The 27183-nt window shown below is 31.6% G+C and overlaps 1 long non-coding RNA gene across 1 annotated transcript; it reads right to left on the reverse strand.

Moving 5' to 3' along the window:
• Positions 1–13762: 13762 nt before the first annotated feature.
• On the reverse strand, positions 13763–24820 carry LOC143074465 (uncharacterized). The gene is made up of 2 exons (XR_012977873.1): positions 24782–24820; positions 13763–15921 (listed from the first exon to the last, which is right to left on the reverse strand). It is a non-coding gene; the product is annotated as an uncharacterized LOC143074465 (long non-coding RNA).
• Between the last annotated feature and the right edge of the window lie 2363 nt (positions 24821–27183).

Raw genomic sequence — 27183 nt, forward strand, 5'->3', positions numbered from 1 at the left:
AAAGCGTTATTGCTAACAGAGACATATAATGTACTTTATGTCTCTGTTGATAGGTATGTGCCAGTAGTTGAAAAAAGAAGAGTAAAACTCAAATGAGATCAAATAAAGCGCTTTTTAATCCATAACGTAGCGTATGGATTTTTCAAAGAATGAATTATCATCAAAACTTATAACTCTATATTTATGTTTTAGTTGGAAATCACACATCACACGTAAATATATAGACACTACATTAATTGCAATTGTGAGATTTCTGTCTCACAGTTTAAAATATATGGACTTTTTTTGCTTGTATAATTTCACAAAATACACCAAAAAAAATGTGCATGCAACCTTTATTTTATGGATTATCTTAAAGGGCCAAAGCTGTCAAATTCATATTTACCGATTTGACTAACATTCTCATTTTTTTTGGCGACTTTGGCGAATTGAAAAATAAAGCGAAAAAAAAAAATCATCGCGAATATGTAAAACTTGGATATTTCCTTTTTAAGTACCTTAAGAACATTGAAAAATATCGAAGTTAAATAGACTCGAAGTGGAATACAAAAAAATATAGACAAAAATGATTTGAAACCGGAAAACTTATCAAATGCATCTCTTTTCAACAAATGATGACTGTATATACGGATATTGAAATAAATTAAAACTTGAAAAGTATTATCAAATCTCTTAAAACTGGAAACCGGAAATTTTGTTTAATACAATGCAAATTAATATCTTCGTCAATAATTTCCATAGTATATATTTTGAAAAATTGAAAAATACTTTGCAAACACTATTCATTAAATGAATAAGTCAGAAGCTATTCTTGAGGTTCCATCGAAACCTGTGTTATGATTTTTTAAATGTATGAATAAAAGTAACATTTCGTAAAGTTATGTATAACTTGTTTTATGAACTTAGAAGAAGCAGGAAGAAAGAATTGGTAATAAAAATAAGTCGAGATATTAAAATCTTTAAGTTTTACTATTATGCATTTTAAGTTTGGTAGATTCAAATACAAGAGATTGCATAATCCTGACACTGTCTTATTATAAATGTGTATGTATATGACAATAAGAATACTTGGTATGATTGCCAATTGACAGCTATCTACCAGAGTCAAAACTGACGCTAATAAGCAACAATAGATCACCTTATGTGGATTTTTTACAATAAGCAGGTCGAAATCGAAAACTAACTTTGAAAAATCACAATGTGATAAAATTTGACAGATCATGTAAGAAAAAACAATAGTCTTATATTGTAAAATAATTAATAATAGTATGCATGACAGATAACATTTAACGATATTTATTGATTAACAGAAAAGACATATAAAACATTTTGCTGGGTTGAACAAATTTGTGAGCGCTAAAATCTTTCGTAACCTAGGACAGTTTACAATCAACTATAGCATATAACTATAGATCCTGTTTTCAAAGACAAATGAAAACAATCATTACACATCCAACGGATAAAGTGTAAAAAAGTCTTAATCATTCTGCTAAAAATTAATGCTCTGGCTCAAGAATGTGATTACCGACAAAAACAACATGTATGGAGTTTACTATGGTGCTAAAATGATAGTCTACGTGAATTGCAGAATTGATAATGATTGATTTATTTGTTTGTTTATGTTACAATATATAAGCGAGAGTTACCTACCTTCATGTATAAAGGTATTTTTACATGTTTACAGTTATAATAAGCATGATAAGTGCTGCCTCCATATTTCTTTTATAAAGTTTATGGTTCAGGTAAAGTTTAAAAAATTACCTTCCTAATTAAAGAACTTTATTACTTTTAAAGACTTTTGCTATCAAAAAATGAATATAAACAGTCCACTTATAACCATAACTTATTAAAACCACCGATATATTATATACACATGTAAACTTACCTATCTGTTCTAATTTCCTAATGTCAACCTTACAGCTTGTTTGTCATTTTTGAACAAGCACTATTAAAGTCACACTCTTTCTCCTGTTTAAATAAACTCATCATAGATACCAGGACTAAATTTTGTATATACCCCAGACGCGCGTTTCGTCTACAAAAGACTCATCAGTGACGCTCGAATCCAAAATAAACCCTTTCTAAATAATAAAATTATATTCCTACATACCTTAAGTATTTTCTTTCAACGGAAACACAGATATTATAAGTCTTATGTTGCACTTACATTTACAATTATTTTTAGTCTGTTTCTGTTTCCTAAAATTGTTTTAACCGATACATTCCTCAGTATATTGTTCTATAATTTTGCCAAAAAGATTAATAGTTATCTTCCAAAAGGCGTTATCAAAACAGAAGTAAAATCATACTTCAAATACTTATTTTTTATTATACTGCTGGAATTCCCCTATTTAAGTTATGTAATAAATAGTTATTACAATTATCCCCAAAAGGAAATAAATGGTGCATATATTAAACATAGTAAAACATATTCACTTTTAGTGGATCTTCCGCATTGATTATACATGCAAAGCTCTGATTCCTTTCACGGATTTGGCTATACTTTTCGGACCTTTTGGATTATAGCTCTTCATCCTTTATATAAGCTTTGGATTTCAAATATATTGGCCACGAGCATCACCGAAGAGACATGTATTGTCGAAATGCGCATCTGGTGCAAGAAAATTGGTACCGTTAATTTGATTACTACCACTGGGTCGATGCCTCTGCTTGTGGACTATTATTCCCCGAGGGTATCACCAGCCTAGTAGACAGTACTTCGGTACTGGCATGAAAATACGGATTTTTTGTGTTATGAAAATTTGCTGTTACAAAATAATGAAATTATTATAAATTAGGGAATGTATCTCCCTCATGCAAAGCTCTGATTCCTTTCACGGATTTGGCTATACTTTTCAGACCTTTAGGATTATAGCTCTTCATCTTTTATATAAGCTTTGGATTTCAAATATATTGGCCACGAGCATCACTGAAAAGACATGTATTGTCGAAATGCGCATCTGGTGCAAGAAAATTGGTACCGTTATTTTTTTTACTATTGTGGTATTGTTGTGTTTTACGTCATCAAAAATTCATATATTTTTAATATATAAAAAGAGTTTCCTTACCATTTTTTTTAATTTCAAACAAACGAACGACACAAAATGCCAAAATGGCGAATGGCTTGTATCTTTGTTGACATATTCAAAGTCATACAACAATCATTTTCACTTGTGGTGCCACAGATTTTCTATTTCGACGTAAAAATGTTATGAGAATATTTGCAATGTACAGTTATGGCGAAAATTTTGCGAAACAGTATATTGTCCATGTATGAATAAAAGCAGCAGTAGTATAAAACTGTTCAAAACTCGTAAATCCGTGGACAAAAAACAAAATTGGGGTAAAAAACTAAAACTTAGGGAAACGCATTAAATATAAGAGGAGAACAACGACACAACATAAAAATGTAACACACACAAAAACGGACTAAGCATTAGACAAAATCCGATAAGAATAACAAGTATACCATCAAAACCAAATACACGAAATTTGGGATAGAAAAGTACCGTGACACGTCTTATAGTAATGTGAATTCACACTCAAACACAAGAAAAAACAAACGACACAACGGAAACACAACGTTAAAATGTAACAAAAAGAAACGAACTATAATATAACAATGGCCAAATTCCTGACTTGGTACAGGACATTTTTAAAGAAAAAAATGGTGAGTTGAACCTGGTTTCAACTTAATTGAAGACTGTTGGTAAAAGTGAATTAAAAGGTTAAAAATACAAAAGGCCTGGGTTTAGTGACTTCATGTGCATTCGTCCGTTAACCCCTCGCTACCATGCATATTGTAGGCGAGTACAGTATTACAGTTAAACCTCTTATTATGTCTGGTTCATTTTTGCTTTACATTGTTATGTCAAAACTCGTTTGTTCCTGAGAGATTTTTCTAGTGGTGACATTCTTTTTCAAGAAAAATAATGTTTCAAAATAAAATTGTGAGAAAATGCGTTGTGATTGTTGATTTGAACGTTCCTCGTCACATATCTCGATGTAGTAGTCCCCTAAAAGTCATTGCGTTTGTAGTTGTTGCATGATAGTATATTGTAGAGCACAAACTAGTATTTTATTTCTTCAATTTCATACAAGTTTAACTGTTAATCAATAGGGCGACTTTATCTCTAAAACTCTACAAATACGTCGAATGGTGTAAAACTGAATACTTCTTTTCTTTTTAATTTTCTTTTGATTTCTTTTAGATCATATATTGTCGATTGTAATCGATTTGTGGTCTTGTCCAAATAATAAAGACTGTCCAAGGACTGACTTATATAAGAATAAATATATGTCTGAGACTTGTTACCCGTTGGTCTTGAAAGGGCCGATAATTGTGATTTATCTTTGAAAAATATGTATGGAATTCCATCACAATGGTATAATTAGTTATCAAAGGTACCAGGATTATGATTTAATACGCAAGACGGGAGTTTCGTCTACAGAAGACTCATCAGTGACACTCAGATCAAAATAGTTATAAAGCCAAACAAGTACAAAGTTGAAGAGCACTGAGGACCCAAAATTCAAAAAAGATGTGCCAAATCTATGCCTAGTTTTCCGAATAATTCAAAGTTTTCAAAACATGATATTTAAAGCAATGACCATATGATTGATATTCATGTCAACACCGAACTGCTGACTACTGAGCTGGTGATAATCTAAGGGACGAAACGTTCACCAGCAGTGGCATCGACCCAGTGGCGTAAATAGTTATCAAAGGTACCAGGATTGTAATTGAATACGCCAGACATGCATTTCAACTAGCTGTTCATGTGATTTTATACTTAAAGGAATTTTCGAGATGTAATCACAATCATTTGAGGCAGTGTTTGTCAATACCTTCGTATGAACATAAACAACTGTCTAAAACCAAGTGTCCGAAAAAAAACTTACTGTAAAATGTAAACTTTCACTTTAATAAAGTTGCTATGTTTATTACGTATTACAATACAGTTACAGAAACATGAAAAAATAAAACAAAAAAAATGAACGTGTACAAGCATATTAATTATAATTTAAATCACGTAAACATTTCAGTACAATACATTAAAATTGTTTTTTAACATTCATTTATGGGTCAAAGTTGATTCCATTAACAGAACAAAAGGGGTAAAACTTACGTTAGAAACCAAGTAGGTCACCATGTTATTTCTCTTTTTGATAACTATATATAATATGTAATGAAGGAAATGTTTGAAGGATATTATGAAGGAAGTACTCGTTGTTAGTTTCAACACGGTTTAAGGTAAAATTAGTTACAAAATAATTACTCAATTATTCATATGATATGCTTTCATGAGGAAGTTTATGAATAAAACGGTAGTGTACAAGTCAACAAACTAGATTATGAGATAACTAAGCAGTTTTAAAATCTAACTTCATCACAGTCATGCTGTGATTTTTCTTTCATTAAGTGACGAGTACCGGGAACCTTGCAAAAAGTTTAAATACCAGGAAATGATGCACCATGATTATTGTACCGAAAAAATAGGACTGGTTCCGGAGTATGAATTTCCACTATGAATCGCGTTAAGTAGGACATGTGTTGCCCACACAAATAAAATTTTGTATAAAACATAGAAAAGTCACTTAAAGGGGCACTAGTTGTCAAATTCATGTTCACCGATTCCAATCAAATTCTCATATTTGAATTATAACAACGTAAAACATGTATCCAAATTATTAAAAGTCTAACTAAAACAATAAACAAGGCACAGGCATGAAAATACGTAGCTTCGTTTCATGTGTATTTAAGTCTAGACGACATCTACCTATTTATCGAGTTGACCTCTACAGTCATCCGATGACCATATAAGCGATGTAAACATCAATATAGATATAAATAGATAAAGCAAACACGTCTTGTTGAATTATTGTAGGTGTATTTAATTTCATATTACAGATAAAAAATAAATGTTTATCATCGTTTTGTCTTGTATTAGAATGTTTATTTGTGGATCGAATCAGTCAATTAAATGAATAACCTTTGTTTCACTTTCAATGTTGACATTCTCTTCCTTTAAATAACTTTACACGTACAATTCACGTGTTATCCATCTCAAGCTAAGGGGTTAAATTAAAGTTCACATGAATACGGATTCAATGAGGTCGATTTTTTCACTTGCAAGTGAATAATTCATAATCAATGGTTTTTGCTTATTTTGACAAAATTGAAACTTATTGGCTACTAAAAAGGAATTATTATTTCACTGTTTGTATTTCATTACTGAATATGGCCAAAAAAAATATATCTTAGGTTTTTCATATATGGGCGTTTTTCAATAAAAACGTATTTTCTTGTCCCAGCCACTTTAAAAAAAATATGTTTGATCTTTGCAAGTAATTTTTTGTGCAGTCAGTACATTGAATTAGATATAACATTTTTAAGCAAAGAAACAATTTATTTTTTAGAGGGATTGATAAGATATTGATTCCTGAATGGTCCAAAACAACCAAAATGGCATGTCCCTAGACCGCCTGTTCAACATTCATACTCTAAAATATCGTAAAAAAATGTAGAAATAAATATTAATTTTGCTTAATATAAGTTCTTTAACAATTCAAAAGTATGTTTAGAGCCAACATATTTTAATAATCAGCTTTTAACATAGGATTTTTTATTTCAGAAGGTGTGTCCCTAACACAATGTCCACTACGAAACGAAGTCATTAAAACTTGCTAATAAACAGTTTTATAAAATCAATGTAATATTTTGTTTGCAAAACATATAAACATTAGGGTCTTACAAAAGAAGTGATGCTTTTATAACGGCAATTAAATTGTTGGTAAGAAAAATTGAGCACATCAAATGAACCAGAGTGATACCGTATTTTTGTAAATGTCCACTACGAAACGGGTCAAATCTCCTTCAGTATCTGGTTTTAAAATTATGAAAAAAATATCAGTGTACAGCTTATTAAATGCTTTGATGAATACAATCAGTCTTGTTACTATTGCAATATAGGGATTGTGGGGAAAAAATAAAACATGCAAATACGTCCCCTACGAAACGGTCCCCTACGAAACAAGTATGGGAGAAAAACGTTTCGTAGTGGACACTACCACTACCATGCAGTCTTTTTTTAATCTGTTTTCAATTATATTCGTGCAAAACAAATAACAAGGGTTAGTTTCATGTAATTTTTATTATGTTTTTATAAACATATAATAGGGTTGATGTCAACTACGAAACTTTTTGTCCACTACGAAACGCATCAAAATGTCTACTACGTAACATGAGTTGTACCTTCATATGTGAAGTACTGTCTAATATTTATCGATAAAAATGGTTTTCCAATTCAGAAAAAAAATGAGATTTTTCTAGTATTTAAAGTAAACAAACTGGAATGTCTATAGGAAACATTTAAAATTGCAAAAAATGTGTGTGTTTAGAAGAAGTTTCGTAGGGGACAAAAGTCCCCTACGAAACAGTACACAAATTATGAAAATAATATCATTTTAAAGAATATTTAAGATTGCACTTTTTGTTTACAAACAGGTCTATAATAGAGGTATTCAAAATAACTCTTGAAATTAAATTTTAGACAAGTTGATTTTCCATTTTTTTTAGGTCTGAAAGGTACGCTTTTATTGAAAAACGCCCATATCTCATAGCTGGTGCCACTTTAATGTTAAAATAATCTAAGTTTTTCTTTAATCTGGCAGAAAATACAATAAAATTGAGAATGGAAATGGTAATTGTGCCAAAGAGACAACAACCCGACCATAGAAAAAAACAACAGCAGAAGGTCACCAACAGGTCTTCAATGTAGCGAGAAATTCCCGCACCCGGAGGCGTCCTTCAACTGGCCCCTAAACAAATATATACTAGTTCAGTGATAATGAACGCCATACTAATTTCCAAATTGTACACAAGAAACTAAAATTAAAATAATACAAGACTAACAAAGGCCAGAGGCTCCTGACTTGGGACAGGCGCAAAAATGCGGCGGGGTTAAACATGTTTGTGAGATCCCAACCCTCCCCCTATACCTCTAGCCAATGTAGAAAAGTAAACGCATAACAATACGCACATTAAAATTCAGTTCAAGAGAAGTCCGAGTCTGATGTCAGAAGATGTAACCAAAGAAAATAACCAAAATGACAATAATACATAAATAACAACAGACTACAGCAGTTAACTGACATGCCATCTCCAGACTTCAATTAAATTGACTGAAAGATTATGATTTCATCATATGAACATCAGGCACAATCCTTCCCGTTAGGGGTTAAGTATGAGAAGAACATAACCCGTGTCATGCCAACAACTGGTTTTTGAATAAATGTGTTTAGTTCCGATACAAAGACCCTATAAGTGAATCAATATTAACGCCAAAATATGCAATCTTTAATGACCTGACAACAGTATCGTAACTAAAGTTTATTTTAAACCAATGATTTTCATGCTCAAATTTTGCATTCAGTGAAAAAATATAAAACATTTCTTGACAATTTGTTTGAAGATCACGATACTTTCGAAACTAACCAAGGATATAAGAAATCAAAAACCAATTTGTTGCGTTTATCAAATTAGAACCTGCCTGGTGCATGCCTGCAAAAAAGGTTAAAAAAAAACTATGAGGAAAAACTTAATTGAAAGTCTCTAAGCAAATGGTTAAATCTAAAGCTCAAACACATCAAACGAATGGACAACAACTGTCATATTTCTAACTTGATACAGACATTTTCTTTTGTAGAAAATGGTTTATTAAAGCCGTTTTAATAGCTAGCAAAACCTGTAATTTGAATGACAGCCGCATCGAATTTTATTACAATGACTGCAATAACGAAAAACGTATTCATAATTAAAGGGACCCAAGGAACTAGTCTGTTCAACACTAGTTGAACTAAAGTCAGAATCCAGAATGATATTCAATTCGCCGCTTCAGAATCTAAAGCATTCTGGGTGATATTTCCAAAAGCGTATACCAAAGCGTTGCGATGGGTTTAAAACGTGATAAACAATAGAAATCTAACCAATGAAGTAACGTTATTTTCATTTTGGTGTACGCACAATGAGATTACCCATAATTCTCTAGATTCTGAAAAGGTGATTTGTAGGTCTACCTCGGGAATCTAACTAAAATGATATACAGTAGTTATATATTTGTTCAAAACGTAACGTTATTAAACCTCTCATTTGATCATGTATGTTGGCTTCTTCGTTTTATTAAGGATCGTTCAATCATGATTTTATCATGCAAAAATTAATATCAACCCACCAGAAGTACAGGTGAATTATAACTTGATTCCGATACCTTTTTTGTTGTCTTTTTCATTTCCCTCGAAGATCGTATCAACTGGGATATATATACTCCGTAGTCAGGCGCTGCTTTAATTGTGCTACACAGAAATGGAAAGTTCACAATTAGGAAGCTGAAGTCATCACTTTCATGGTGATTTCTTTTATTTTCAACCGACGCTCACTGTCAATTTTTAGTTGATGGGATAGATCATGCAACATAGTGATCAAAGTTTGAATTATTTCACCATAGTTTTTTTTTAAAATAAAACTTTAACTGCATGAGCCCAGACATGAATAATTAATATCATTTCTCATACATCATGGTACGACATGTTCATGATGTAAGAATCCGACCTTTCCTTTTCCTTTCCGAGGAGTTTTTTTGTTAAAACCTGCATCACTTTCATTCAGAAAGTTTTGAATAGAAAGAACTTATCGTTATAATTTATGCCATATTTTTAATACGTTGTTTTTAATGAGACCCGTCAACGGACATAAAATACTACTATCTTCTATTTGTCATGAACATCTAATACTCGTACAATTGTTGAGGATGATTGTGGTTGGAATGATACTCTAAATGTGGTTTATTGCTATAAAATAAAGAAAAGATACCAAGAGGAAAATTATGAGTCGAATAAAACATACAATGCGTGCACCATGGCTTATAGAAGACGAACAGACAAACAACCAAAATGCAGCATAACATAGAAAACTAAATATTAAAAAACACGAACCTCACCAAAAAATTACGTTGAACTCTGCTTTTCGAAATTACCAGGCTAAAAATTTGTTTGGTCTAATGTACACATTACGTCTACATAGTACTCAGCAGTGGCGCTCGAATCAAATCAGGTTGAAGGTCAAATCAAATACGATATTAGGAATTGCTGAAGTTGGTATGATAGATGTGATATTCCCCTTAATATTGTTCACCTGTTATTGAGACTCATTAAAGATTGAACATTAATAAGTTGAACGTTTTTCCACGCCGTTCGAATCTTTCAAATCTATACCCGTGAAAGTGTTGTCGATTTCATGATACCGAATTAAACAAAAGTGTGTCTAGTTAGATTTGAGATTTGTCATGTTTTATGTCGCGTTTTTTGTAACAATAGTTGATTCATGAAAACGATTTTATTAAACATTGTTGTTTATCTAGTACCTTGTTATGTTACAAAGTCTTTAGTCCGCAACAAACATAAATCTTACTGTAAATGTCATTAAATATTCTCCATTTACCCCCTTGGCAGTAATATACCAAATTCGCTTGCGCCTTTGAGATATACATTTCCCAACACATTATAGTTTCAAGAGCTTAAAGCTACTACACGGACTTTATGAAACGTCACCCATGTCTTATCAGAAAGTTGACGAATAAAGGCAACAGTGGCATACCGCTGTCCAAAAGTCATAAATCGATTTAGAGAAAACAAATCCGTGTTACAAACTAGAACCGAGGGAAATTACATCAATTTTTACAGGAAAACAACAAAAGTTTTAAAAGTGAATCAGGGTTATGTTATATCTCGTCATTGGAAGAAACAAAGACTTTGTCGATTAATATTTTGCATCAATTTTATAAATACTTGAAGTCTTGAAGAAGATTCTAGGTTATTATGTTATTAATCATCTTACTGACGTGTATCGTGTTCTTTCTTGAATGTGTCTTAAAGTTTGTATTTCTTATACCGTGACTGTTTAGTACATTTTTGCCAACCTTTGTTAACTCTGCTCTATATTTTACATTATACAAGATAAGATAATGATTGTATCCGTTTGCCAGTCTAGGTATCATGACAAGGGTTAAATACATATATATAGTGACATTTACTACTTCGACACACCTTGTAACGTTCTTATTGAAGGTCGTTCTCTCAGTTTTTTTATACCATGCTTTTTTTCTTCTTACGGAAATTCGATTTTCTGTTGCAAAATAACAATCGTCTCTCTAGACTGCTATATTAAAAGAATACAAATATCTAGACCTATGAAGCACAAAAAAGGACGTGTTTTGTCTTTGTCATATACGTAATTGTAAATTTGGCGGGAATACATTTATTTTCTAAAACATTTTCATATACATTTGACACTAGCACTTTTGTACTTTCATAAACTATGAAAATAACAAGGACATTAAAAAAATTATAAAATCACTTATGAATCGTTGTGTGATACAAGTAAGAAAAAAGTTAGTTTCCAAAATGTTTGATGTCACTTTATGGATTAACCTAGATGATTTCAAATGTTTGACAAAAAGTGAAAAATCAAGAGAAGTGAACATGCTTTATTACTTTTGAATATCAATCTGTAAATTACTTATGCTTTAAATGTGTAAAGACTATTATTTTACTGTTATTGTTAAATAACTGAGTCTGTTATTTCTTTTCATTATCAAGGATTCTCGCTACTACTATTTGAGGTAAAACGCTACTGTTTTTTTTCTATACAACAGCAAGGTACAAGTTTATTCCTATAATTACCAAGATCCAAAGTTTCTGATTCACCAATGACGTAACTGCATTAAATCGGATCTGCAAAATCTGTAATCCGCTAAAGTGCAGAACTGCACCATATGTCCAACAAGTTAATTATTCAGTGCTTTAGGTAGTTTGTGCCTATGTTTTTGTTATGTTTTTTTCTTATTGTTAGAACAGATCTACGTTATGTGCTATCGCCGAGATTTAGCCTTTTTTATCCTCGGAAAAATCAACCATTCAAACCGTCGCTATGTTTTGAAGCAGACTTTCCTTGTCTGTGTTTAATATACCTTTTGGGTGCATATTGATCAAATCAAAAAGATGAGAAATAAAATCTTAAATAACATGTTGAACATTTCTGTATTTAATGCGCTTGTTATGAAATGGAATCCCTAAAAGTCAGGTTTTCGTTTGATACGTTTCTATTTCATTTAACGTGTTTAACATTACCATAAAAGCGGGAGGTTTACATTCCTTGGATGGTGTAAACTTCCCACTAACCATACACCATTACACCATACACCATTACACCATACACCTTGTACCATTACAACATATACGTTACACCTTTTCACCATACACCTTACACATTACACCATACACCATTCCCAATTCTATCTACATGATCCGAAATTACCCATAATGCAATTAAATTTCAAATATTAAGATTCTTATTATTGTTTATGTTTACAATTCGACAAAATAAAATGAAAAGAACTTCGTTTTCAACCAATGAAATGTCGTACATCATTATTCATACCATTCCCGATCGCACGTTACACTATCACACCATTCCTCAAACACCATTACACCATTCCCCTTACACCATACACCATAGCACCATACACCTTACACCATTGCACCATATGCCATACACCATTACACCATACTCGTTTTTATGGGAAGTTTACACCATCCAAGCGCTGTAGCAAACCAGAAAACCAGGTGCAGCCAACCACTTTTTCTTTAAATGTCCTGTACTAAGTCAGGAAAATGGCAATTGTTATCTCATAGTTCGTATCTGTGTGTGTTCCATTTGTGTCGTTGTTTTCCTCTTTTATTTGACGTATTTCCCTAAGTTTTAAGTGTTAACATGATCTGTTTTCTCTCTAACAATTTATGCCTTTAGAACAGCGGTATACTACTGTTGCCTCTATTTAAAGGTCATAGTTTAATGCTGTATGTTATTATTTTGTTATAATTATAAATTAATGGATACAAAATGAAGTTATTCGAGTAATAAGGATTTCTACCACAGATATATACATTTTTTAGTTGTATTTTGGAATTTTGAGTCATGCAAGCTCTCAACTTTGTAGTTCAATTTTCCTTTTAACTTTATAGATTCTGGGGTTATCGATGAGTCTTTTGTAGACAATGCGCGCTTTTGACGTACAAAACTATAAATTGATGTGTTTAGCTGCTATTTTTTCTTTTTGTTTTGTTCAACTAGTTTCCAAAACTTTTCTTACTTCTTATTTTCTTCATTTTCAGCTCCCCTGGCCCGCAGGGCTAAGTGAGCTTTTCTCATATGTCTGTTGTATCGAATTGTAAGCCTGGTACCTTTGGTCCCATTATTTCCAAACCCAAAGTAGAATCAAGTTAGCTACACCGGCACTTGTGAGCCTCCAGTTTAGAATATAATCGATACCAATGCTGCATGGTGAACTCTGAAAGAGCATTAGCTCAGTGGTGTATGCTTTAATAACATACTTCATTAATTAATAAAAAAAAAATATACAGAAATGATCCCAAAGGTAAAGTTCCAACTCAGTAAGACAATATCAACCATATTTATTTTGAACATTTCTGTTAATAATCCGTTTGGTCGCATAAATCCTAAAGTATTCATATATCTATACATCCATTGCTTTCGAAAGTTGGTTTTGAGCATTCTTGACGAAAGTAAACCACGAAAAGTAAGTTAGACACAATAAATAACAAAAGTGTTGTTTTCAGCTACTTATGTCGAGTGCCTTTCGGATAGTAAGTCATATTTGGCAATCAATCAAGAACAATGGAAAAAAACATGGTAGATTTGTAGGTTAACAATCATTTAATGCTAATTAAAAACCATAAAATGCTAGTTTTGACAATCTGTGTTTCATTGCAAGCATATATGACCATAAGGAAACGTAAAATTAACGTTTACAGTTATTTCAGCCGTTATTATTGTTTAAAGAATTTTTAATAATAAATTTAAATCATTGTAAAGAAAACAAGATGTTGAATGAATTCTAATTTAGCAGCTACATGTATTAATTATTAGAGACTTAATTGCATGGATTTTGTCAAATTTCAAACAAGAGTCATTGACAGTTATTATGTACATAACAGCAACAGAAGAGTAGCTATTTTCAAATGTCAAAAATCGATTAAGCAGATGAATCAAGTTACAAATAAAAAAAAAATCTGAAGTGAAGACACAAAAGGTTAAATAATAGATTTCACAAAGACAAAGAAAACAAGTCATTGACATCGATTTCAATAGTTCTTCCTCATTTATCTGACGAAGCACCTTTTAAATTGTAAAAAATAATAAAAGAAAACAAATATGACAGACAGCAACCAAAGGCAACAACTGAATTAGCGGTTAACATGGTTAAGGAACAAATCGAATTTAAGGGATTAAAAAGCTAGTATTTTGTGGCTGTGGAGAGTAATTACTCATATTTCAAGATAATTCCTTCTTCATCTTTAAATATCAGAAAAGAATGAAAACCAATATTTCATTTGTACATTGAAGAATATATACCATTAAGAGGAACTTCGCGTTTCTTATTCGTCCAATTTTAACTTTTAACTGATACTTAGTATTTATAACTATTATCATGTATACAGAATAAAATAAAAATGTCATAGACACATATAATTTCATGCTTAGTTGAACATAAAACATTTGAACAGAATTAACAACATTGTAGCTTGAACATTTCCAGCAAATAACAGGGCCCTGCTAGTAGGATAATCATAACCAGAAAAATCAGGATTCTTTATTCTTCTGCATGTATTGTTACTGAAATTATTCCACATTGCCGAATAAATCGATCTTCGTTTACGACCAAAAATGTTTTGACAGTAACTTCCTACAGGTATGTTAAAATATATTTTATGGTCTTCAAAGTCCGTTTGAAAAAATTTAAAATTACTGCCACAATTATTATTGTCTGACCCAGGACAAATTACAAAGGTCGTGTCCGTGGGGAGCATACCATTTGATGGATAGTAGATTTCAGTTCGATGATGATATGGTCCATTGGGTGACCCATTGCTTGCAGGATAATGGGGTACAGGATCGTTACGATGGACAACTCTCCAACTATTGTTAACAAGTCTGTTATGTTCTATTGCATATTGACGATTTCCGACTTTTGGCATACCAAAGGTATATAATGCGATTTTTTCTTTGTTAATCACGTCGTCATTTACAAGCCGAGCACTTGCTATAGACGCTATAGCTCCTCCAAGAGAATGACCAGTTATCCAAATATCATATTCTGGATAGTTTAGAATTTGGTCATGTATACTTGCTTTCACACAATCATAAAGTTTGTCGTGTGCTTGTTTGAAATATCGTTGGACTTCACCAGAACCAATGCCTATTGATGATTTTGATGTAAGCACCACTGACAAAACTTCGTCAAAAAGCTGATTGAATTGTGTCGTGCCTCGATATGCCAAAACTATAGCCTTACGGTCATGGGAAATCATCAAAACAGCTAAACATTCTTTATAACTAAACAAAGGTAAATCTTCACAGTGACGACCAATCCATTCAACAATTTCATAATCATTTAATTCCTGTGATCCCAAACATGTTTCTGCCTCAGTTTTTTCGTCAACATACGGAATAGTTGAAAGTCTAAGTAGGTTATATGTATGATGAGGACTGTAATCTCCAACAACAGTTTGTTTTGGACAATTCACAGCGTTTTTGATGACTTGATTCTCATTACATGGATTTTTTGGTGCAAATGATCCTGTGGCGTGACATTTGTTGTCGAGTTCACACCATTTACAATTTTTATGCCAAGATGGTTGCTGAACACAGTATTCACATCCTTTGCTAGAATGTTTAATGCAGTCTATGTTTCCAAATATAAGTGCATCAGTGTTTAGAAATAATAGCAAAGTGAAGAAGTAAGCAAGATTCGCCATTCTTAATGTTGATGAAATATGCTGTTCCTGAAAAAAAAGAAGGCAAAGACTTACTAATATGACTTTTATTTCGGTACAAACCTTCTGCATTTAGATCGTTATCTCTGCGTAATGTGTGTAAAGGAGTAACTATTTATTTCAGGGGGCGAGCGGTATGTTTTTATTTATCTTAGTCAGAATTTTTTTTTTTCGAAAAGCTCATTTCGTTTTTAAACGCTATCAATCAATTCTGTTTTGGTTTAAATATTTACTGTAAGGTCAGTGGAAAATCCAGATTCAGAATAATTTTCTTGTCATTTGCTTGCCCAGAATATTGTTCTAAAGAAAAAAAACCCCACCCAAAACAATTATTGGCGTAAGGGCTATTGCTTTGAATAAGGATTGTACAGTATTTGCGCTACACCGCATGCGGGGACGATTAGCTAAATAGTAGTCCACTCGAATCTGATTTTATAATAAAATATAATCATATTAGGAATTGAACGAGAAATATACACGAAATTTTCGGTTATTTGATAAATTTTTTTAATTTGTATTCATTTGTTAAAATACAAAGTAAAGATTGCAAATTAGATGCACATTTAAGAAATAAAACTGTACAGTCCCTGTCATAGAAAACACTATAAAAGTTAGAATTCACATGTGAATGCACATTTAAAGTACATTACTCTGAATTATCAATGTTTGACATGCTTTAACACCTTCGATGGTATGTTCGTCTATTTTTTTCCGTCAACGATTATGTGGTAGAGACGATTTTCATTGATTTTATTATTTTAATCACTTCTTTGTATAGTTTATCATTATTACTTATTGACCAGTTTATCTATGTATGATTTAATCATTAGAGTATTTAGTATTAATCAGCTATGCTTGACCGAGTTGTAACTGTTTCTACCTGTACAATTTATATATCATTAGTTAGAAAGCTCAGGTGAATTTAGTGTGGTCAGAATTATCTGTGTTCTCATTGGTAAATTGGGACATAACCCCAGATTTGAAATGGGTATTGTTAGAGAAAAATGGAGAATTTATATTTACTTTAGTTTGTTCTATTTCTATATTGTTTGGATCGGAAGGATATTTCATTAATAGTCATTTGCAACATTTGGACATATGGAATTTCGTATATTCACTTTATAATGTAAGAATACACTTTATTTACTTTGAGTTGTATGAGAGATGATTGAATTGTATGGAACGCTTTAAGCCCTATTTGGTAGGTATAAACCTATATCCCTATATTATGTAAATGTGTGTAAAAGAGTTGATTCAGAGTATGATCTATATGAATGCGTAGTTTGCAAGTAGGGAGATAGATTTTTGAATGATTCTGAGAATGCCATTTGAGTCTTATACGTCACATTGCTTTATACTGATACTATGTCATAGCCTGTAAATTTAATATATGATAATCAAGTTTATATTACTATTGTGATTGATTATTAAAAACATTGTGATGCTTTGATTATTTATATGGAACTGAAATGTGTATTTGAATACTTAGTGTGTTGTACATTGTTTGTAGGACCCATTGATCATACAGACATATATTTGATGATAGAAGTAGAACATTGATTATAATGCTAATGTAATGCTGTTGATGTTATAGCCTGATTCCATAAATCGGTAAGGCTTATCTTGATCTCTTGATATACTATGGTACCTTGATATATATGTTAATTGAATGTTTGATAGTTATATTCAAATGTAGATCATATACTTAGTTTTACGTTCACGATCGTTATGGCTATGATATTTTAACTTTGTATTTATCAAATGACGTCAGCTATTATAAATGCAAATATGTGATTACTTCATATGTAACTGTGATAATTAATAACCTTATTATATATTTGTTAATATTATTTCAGGACTGTATTTATTATATTTCCTGAATATTAATAAAGTATGAAGAACCCTAAACAGAGTGTTGTTATACGAGCTTTAAAGCCACCCTGTTATATTATATTTTAATTTGATTTTTTATGTTTTAACAGCAGTTTTTGGGCTATTTCGTAGAGGAAGCCGAAGAGCCCGAACAAAACAACCGACCTTCGATAGGAAAACTGACAATCCCAGTCAATTAAGATAGGAGTCGAGTGCACCCGCATGAGTGGGGTTCGAACTCACAATCTCAGTGTTAACTGACTAGTGATTACAGTAGTAACTACTACTAGACCACTCGGCCACCGAGGCCCCTCTATCTCAATGTTCTTCAACTTTGTACTTGTTTGGCTATATAACTTTTTTGATCTGAGCGTCACTGATGAGTCTTATGTAGATGTAACGCGCGTATTAAATTGTAAGCCTCGTTCCTTTGATAACTATTCAAGGGTGATCAAATAAAGATTTGTTAACTTCATGATTGTAAGTATGGTGTGCTTCACTCACAGTCAGGTGTTGCCATTTTAGTTACACCAAGTTTGAAGTTGGACAGCCAATAGGTCCTCAAAGACAAACAAAAAGGCAGTTCGATAAAGCACCTAAGCAAAAACGAATGACAATAATACAAATATTTATCATAGCAAAACAACAAAGACGGGATGAACAAGCACAGAGCCTCGTCAATTTGATACTGTCAAAATTAGTCTAAACAGCAAAAGTAATAAATAACGAAGACAAATAAAAGAATACTATAACACGTTAGTAGGATGATAAATAACGCCAGTACATAAATTCTATACTTCAAGACCATCGAGTATTATTTGTAAAGTTGATATTGAATATTTAAAAATATTTCAAATGATATGTTTTTGTATGTTGGATTACCTGAGTGTTCATTTAGTCATACATTTTACAAGACACTCGTAGTAGCACGATTTACATTCAAAGACAATATTATTTGAAGCTTTGTACGCAAAATTTGATTCGATTTTTGGGGTTGTAACGCATTTTTAAGTTCCGCATTAGGCTATTTCGTGGCGGTCAGTTTTTATTGGTTAGAGGAAGCCGGAATGCCCGGAGAAAACCACCAGCCTTCGATAGGAAAACTGACAATCCTAGTCCATTAAGATTGGATTCGATTTCACCCGCATGAGCTTGTCCGCAAAAACAGCAACGTACTATATACTATAGATTATAGAAATTCATTGATTGTTTGATGTGTATTGATTGATATTTAAGTCTTGAATATATGATACATTGAACTTGACCTAGCTGTCAGTAACTGTAAGTACTCTCAGATAAGTACTAAGTCAGGGGCAGATCCCAACCCAGAACAAAAAGGGGGGAGGGTTCCAACTATATGTCCCCATTCAAATGCATTGATCGGCCCCAAAACGGGGGGTTCCTGGAGCCCCCCGGATTCGCCAATGTAAGTCCTTTTTGTAATAAGGGACGAGGGATGGATAAATACCCTGCAACGTCCATGCATTGTTTTATTTGTAAATTGTTCTGTTATAAATTTGGCCGTTTTTATGTCGAAGCATTACATAGCCAACTATACGTTATATGTTTTTTCGTATTGCTGAAGGTTGTACGGTTACTTATAATAATATTGCTTACAGCAACTTCATTTGAACTTTGGTTGATAATTGTCTTAATTGGGGATCATGATACCTCATCTCCTTTTTAAGCTCACCTAGCCCGAAGGTCCAAGTGAGCTTTTCTCATCACTTGGCGTCCGTCGACCGTCGTTTCTAACATTTACAAAACTTTTCATCTGAAACTACCTAGACTAATTTAACCAAACTCATTATTTGTGTATCTAGTTTATGAATGTGTCTGTTGACCCCGCCCGCGAACAAAAATAGTACATAGGGTAACATGCAGTGTTTTGCTCATATCTAAAAGATAGGATAAAATTGTTCATTAGGGCAAGATCTACCTGCCCTGAAATTTTCAGACCAATTACGCAACCCGTTGTTGAATTGTTGCCCCTAAATTGGTAATTTTAAGAAAATTTTTACAGCTTTTGGTTATTATCTTCAGTATTTTTATAAATAGAGATAAACTGTAAATAACAATAATGTACAGCAAAGTAAGACCTACAAATAAGTAAAGTGTTGTTTATATGAAGGGTTGTGGCATCATTTTTGTTTTGAAAGGGAAGTAACTCTTTACTAACCTCATATGGTAACTAACCATGTATGGTTGCTAACCCTATATTTTTTAGGACACCCTATATCAAATATACATAGTCAACACGTGTAGTCCTTTAACCAATCATATCTCTATAAATCTGTAGGAGTTAAGATAATATAATGTTTTATATATATATGCTAAATAGACTGGGATAACCCATTTACGAAAGATCGAGTATGTTCCTATGATCCCTCGCTGTCATCAAAGTGAGAGGGTTAGCGCTATAAAACCAGGTTTAATCCACCATTTTCTACTTTTGGAAATGCCTGTACCAAGTCAGGAATATGACAGTTCTTGTCAATTGGTTTTTGATGCGTTTTGTTATTTGATTTTGCCATGTGATTATGGACTTTCCGAACTTGAGCAAAATGGTCAATTGACCCCTTAACTTGCTTAAGTACTTGTTGCCCTTTATAGTAAAATTTTAACAGTTTTCATAAATTGTTGTAAATATAAGTTAGATTCTACAAACACATCACCATCACCAAAACACAATTTTGTCATGAATCCATCTGTGTCCTTTGTTTAATATGCACACAGACCAAGGTGAGCGACACAGGCTGTTTAGAGCCTAAAGTATGGCACGTCAAACATAATTGTTTTTTTAAATCAATATTGTTTTTATAATATCGAAACGGTTGACATGCCACATTAGACATAAATTCATATTTTTTCACATTAAAGCAAAATGTCAAAATTACTCTTATTTATATTGATAAATTTGAAAGATTTTAGGGCTATTTCAAGATAACTTTAAAAAAAATATTATGTACGATTTAGCATTTTCCAACATTTCAAAATGACTTGAATGTCATTTAAAGTGCTCCATAGATCATTTAGAATGCGCGTATCAAACAAGTGATAACCTTACGACACATTTAATCAAACTCGAGTAAATAGGACAAATACAAATACTGATACTGCAACTAGAACACTTCCTGCTGTTTTTATCTACCAAATATAGTAACAAAAGAATGTTTCGTGAATCGTGGATATCATACCCTATGACCTTTATTCCCAATTTCGGGCTTGTTTTCTGATTGAAAATACTCTTTGGTTTTGTCTTAACAGTTCATTACTATAAATGTAGCCATTATAAGCTGCACTATAAATAAAATATTAGGTCAATATAAAAATATTATCAACTGTTTGTTTTCGGCTCGTAACAGTAAAAGGGTTCTAGAAACCTACAATGTATCCTTACCCTAGAGGCAATGCTTCATACAAAACAAAATGTATTTTTGAATTGACCTTATATTGATTGTGTATATATGTATATACATATTATTAGTTACATTTTGTGTTAGTGGCCTAATACGATATATATGGGGTCAGTATATTCCATATTTGTAAGAGCGAAACCCCATATAGCATTTACTAACCCCATATATATATCGTCGTATTAGGTCACTAACACACCATGTAACGAATTTATCTTACCGACTATCTTCACAAATGGTATTTTGACTAGTTGCCTATCAAAATGATCAAGTCTTCAATATATATACTTAGTATTAAGATCCTACTTCCATTTGTCTATACAGAAAACAAATACAAACGATAGCAACTTTTTAGCTTTAAATTTGTTTTATGAATTAATTTCAATCGTTTATAACATTTATTAAATATTCGTCTGTTAAATCCTTTCAGATTTCTTTTTTTAAAGGGAAGTAACTCCGAATGCCAACAATAGCAACTTGTTAGCTTTACAGAAGATTCCATCGAGTATGAAGCTACATGAAGATTCTTTGGTTAGCTTCCTTGCTAGCTCAACAATGAAATCATGAAACTAATTTTACAAGTCACTTTGAAAATAAGTTTTCAATCTAAATTCAAAATTTATGGTAATTATAAACTAATTCACAAGCATGCTGTAGGTGTGTTTGATTTGCCAATTTTATTTCAATCAATTACTGTTCATTTATAAATCCAGTTATGTGTATGTACTTAACAATGGTACAACCATGGCGTAAATATAAGGTTTATGACCCCTTCTATAGCTTTTGAATTACGAATTTTTCAAACTGCAATAGTATAAAAACAGCAAAGATAATGAATAATAGAGATGGGCCATTTTGTACATATACAAGGGGAAACTACGAGCAAGCATTATTATTTATAGTTTCATTGCATTTAAAAGTTAAACGGGATTTTGTAGCAAATAAACCATGATTTTTGTAGAAAATCCACAAATATTTTTGTTATAAAATTTTAAGCATAGATTACTCATTTTATTTTCTATGATATGCTAGCGTTTATTGTTTACAAAAAGTCCTAAACAACCTTTTATTAAAAAATAATCATGTTAAGTCACGAAAGTCGAGCGCACCCTAGAAGGTGTACTTGAATTGGTTCATATTTATGTTTGTTTAAACCAATATCTAAATTTAAAAACTTGTTTTAAGGAAATCATTGCACTGCATGCAATAATCCTCCATCTATCAATTACCAAATTGCCAACTATGAGAGTAAAAGGGGAAATGCTGTGGATTTTCTATATAATTTCATTTTTTGTTTAGCATTGAATCAACACAAGGGTACATCCTCCATGTCGTCCTTGAACAAAACATAAACCGTATAGTATCTCCGCTTCTAATTTAGTGTAATACAAAGAATTTTTTAATTCAATCAACGACTATAACAAATAAAATTTGTTTAGGTAAACCTGTTTGTATGAAACATACATATTATAAACAGGCCATTGATATGATTGCTTTCATTGGATGATGAATTTTTGATATGCTCCTCCCAATTTTAAGTTATAATCAGTTCATTATTGAGCTGGCAAGGAAGATAACCAATTAATCTACCTGTAGGTTCATACTCGTTGGAATCTGCTGTAATTATGTTTTATGACCTTTACAACCTTTCATCGTCATTTTCATCGTCTGTTGAATCCTTTCAGATTTTCCCTCAACATCGTGTTTTTTATATGAAGGGTTGTGGCATCATTTTTGTTTTGAAAGGGAAGTAACTCTTTACTAACCTCATATGGTAACTAACCATGTATGGTTGCTAACCCTATATTTTTTAGGACACCCTATATCAAATATACATAGTCAACATGTGTAGTCCTTTAACCAATCATATCTCTATAAATCTATAGGAGTTAAGATAGTATAATGTTTTATATATATATGCTAAATAGACTGGGATAACCCATTTACGAAAGATCGAGTATGTTCCTATGATCCCTCGCTGTCATCAAAGTGAGAGGGTTAGCGCTATAAAACCAGGTTTAATCCACCATTTTCTACTTTTGGAAATGCCTGTACCAAGTCAGGAATATGACAGTTCTTGTCAATTGGTTTTTGATGCGTTTTGTTATTTGATTTTGCCATGTGATTATGGACTTTCCGAATTGATTTTCCTCTAAGTTCAGTATTTTTGTGATTTTACTTTTCGCTAACATAATGATTTCAACTAAAATGTCTTTGCAATCGAAATTGTTGAAAATAGATGTTGTAGACATTATCAAAATCTTAACATAACTTTGTCAAATATTGCATCAAAGGTCATTATCATCTTAATAAATTAAGCGCTTAAACGAAATTTGTTTTGATATGGTAGGCAATATGCAGAAATACTTACAAAGTGTTGTTAAAACCTTATTTTACACATAAAAACCTATGGTATTAAAACTTTTTGAAAGACTTTCAGAAAAAAACGCTCAGATGGGAAACACAATCATTGGCATACATTTTGGAAAATAATGATTTAGTCGCCAACTTTGTTTTTATTGTATTCGTCATTTAAGATAACAATACACAGTTAGAAAATACTTCTTTGGACTACATTTTAAGCACTTTTGTGACATGTTCACTCCCCTCTTTTGCATTTGATCAGTTTTAAATAAAAAATCTAATAAAAATGAATGCATCAGGAATGTATCACTTCCTTTTAAGAAAAATATAAGTATATAATTATGTGCTTTCAATACAAATGTTCATCTGTTTTGAAAGAATATTAATGTAGTAATATTTCAGAAAGTAAAAGAGATAGTGTCAACATTTTTCTTTAAAAAAGCAGCTGTATGTATGCACTATTTGGCAAAAATATTCGGCATGCCCCTTTTATTGAACCGTCACCGAACGGTATCTATGCATTAAAACACAAAAGCTTGCAATGCATCTCAGCTTTTATAAAACGTCACCAGTTTCTGATCAGTGAACACAGACGGTTGATGAACCAGGGGTATGTCTGATCCTTTTTCACAAAAGTTCATCGGAAGATACCAAGACCTTGTTGATAAATATTACGTATTAACCATACAAATAATGCTTGAAGATCTTGAAATATGGATTCTAGGTACTGACTGTTTTATTTTCTGAATTACGAGTTATAGTGTTCTTTTTATTTGTCTTTTACTGTTAAGTCCATTTTTTGTAAAATCCTTTTGCCGTGGCTGGGTACTAATGCATCCAGTTAATTTGTTGTTGTATTGTGGTAATTTTTTGTATTCTTGTCTTTTATTTTTGCGTATGCGCTTTGTCTATATACTATTTTATTTTATTTTTGTTGACAAATTTGTTTGTTATCATTATGATTAAAATTAATTATTACCCAATTTTGACTGCTGTATTCCTATTTTTGACAATTTTAATTATTATGTCTGTTTATTTTGTTCACATATTGAATTTTCTCTAGAGTTCGGTATTTTTGTTATTTCACATTTTACTTAAAAATATATAAATGAGTTGCAATGTTGGTTAAACTTAAAAATAAAACAAAAAAAAACAATGTCATTATTGCTGAATATCATAAAACGAAATTGTGCAGTCAACCATAAATATTGACTTACTTTTAAACTGTTAAACGCCCTCCTTCTCCAGTCCTGGTCTGTTTAAAAAAACAAGATTATTTAAAATCGATCATATTTTGTTGTTATCTTTAAGCGATAAAATTTTTGTATTTGTTCAAATAGTAACATAGGAATGAGATAAAGAAGAACTCAATTTTCTCGTTTGTTCTGCAGACGTACGCATATCCAAAGCATCGTCGATTACACGTGTATTTTCAGATAAACTCTTCAATCTATTCAAATCACCGAAGTAAAGTTTTGACATACGTGTATTAGTTCGAGATTGATAATGAATTTTGAATGCTTCTGTTACCATTAAGTTAATTCGAGTCAACCGAAATTTCGACTCATCCAATTTCGACTTATCAGACATTATTTAAATCATTAAAGACGCTCAAATTCAAGCTTGAATATGAAAAATCTATCAAATGTGCCATAAAACGTCACTTTTCAGATGGTTTTTGTCAAAAAAATCAGAAAGTATTTGTGTTCAGTCTCAACCTTTATATAAGTTATGTATTATCATCAAATACAACATACATTCAAATATTAAGACCGCACAGGAATGCGGCCACTTCAGTGAAGACGGATACTGTCTAAAAATTAGTTCAAATATATTCATTTAAGAGATGTTTTCTACTTTAAATTTCCAATAAAAATCTAAATTTTTACATTTAAACCTTTTTTAAAACTGCTATATTTTAGGGCAAAAAGGGTCTTACTGGGCCCACTTCTTGGCAGATTAAACATTGCTGTGCTGATACTTTGAGTAATTATGAATATTTGTGTTTTCAGTCGTGTATCGCTTTCACCGGTGAACAAATGAAGGATATGTCTAAGAGTTGTCCCTTGTTCAAATGTACATGTACTAATATATATGCGTTGTTCATTTTTTTTTTCGGTCTTGGCAAAGCATACATTCAAATCATTGCTGGGACGTCGGCCTATTAATTTTGATGATTTCTTTTTCTAGAGGTAGCGCTCAATAAATCGATAGTTGTAATAGTATCATTAATTTTAAATAATTCAAAGCTTTTTCTTTAATATAACTTGAAGTTTGATTTTTTTAATTAGTTGATTTCTTTTGAAATAAATCTAAAAGACATACCTTTAACTTTTGTAAATTACTATTTGGCGTTACTTTGTTTTGGACTTCCTCCTTGGAGTGATAAGACTATTTATGAACAGATCAAGGAAACATATATCGGTTGACATTTTGCATATGCAGTGACACATCGAGTGCGACACTTAACGTTCACTTTCAAAGATTGTCACGTGTCCAACGAGACAAAAAGAGGCGCAATGCATTATAGGAGCTGATTATTTCAAATGACCCTTGGTCAATAATTTAACGAATCGTTTATCAAAGACACAAACATGCTGAATTGTATATTGTTCTCCTGTTTGGCTAGAAAGGTTCTAGTCCGAAATTATCAAAAAAATTTGCATACTTAAGTCTCGAGGCCGCGAAGTCCCTCATAACTTGAAGTCAATTTCAACATGAAAGTTCAAATGCAAGAATCTATTGGTCACTGTGACAACTGCCAAAACACGAAAAATAAAGGGTGCCAGTTTTATGTAACTTAATTAAACCCCTGGTTTTTCAATGTCCATAAAATTGAATGATCTATTAAACTATGTATATATATATATTCATCTTACCTTCTATAGATTTATAGGAGTATGATTGGTTTAACGTATTCACTTGGTGACTATATATATTTTGCATAGGGTACCCTCAAAATTACATGGTTAGTTACCATATAGGGTTAGCATCCATAAGGGGTAAGTAAGGAGTTACTTCCCTTTTAAAACAAAAAAGAACTCAGAAAGGTTTAAACAGACAAAGAAACTGATAATAACGATTAAAATACATTCATAAAACAAATTTAAAGGTAACAAGTTGTTATTGTTGGCATGGGTTTTTGTATAGATACATGGAAATATGTTCTTAAACATGTTAAAACTTAATATTGAAGGCTGAATCACTTTTAAATGCCGATAGTCTAAATACCACATGCAAAGACAGTGTGTAAGATAAATTCGTTACGGTGTGACCTAATACGATATATTTGGGGTCAGTAAATTCCATATGGCATTTACTGATCCCATATATAATGTATTAGGTCACTTACACACCATGTAACTAATAATACAGATCCTATTAAAAGGATTTTCGGTAGGTTTTTATTATATTTTTTTAATATCAAACTGTCATTTTGACCACTCCATAAGACAAAAAGATTATCTAATTTCCTTTTGATGTCATTCATAATATATATATATATATATATATATATATATATATATATATATATATATATATATATATCAGTCTAAAGATTTGCACAACGGTACTGATATAAGATGTTATAATACGAAAATGTTGTTATTAAATCGTG

This window comes from Mytilus galloprovincialis, chromosome 5 (genome assembly GCF_965363235.1).
Source record: "Mytilus galloprovincialis chromosome 5, xbMytGall1.hap1.1, whole genome shotgun sequence".
NCBI classification, from domain to species: Eukaryota; Metazoa; Mollusca; class Bivalvia; order Mytilida; family Mytilidae; genus Mytilus; species Mytilus galloprovincialis.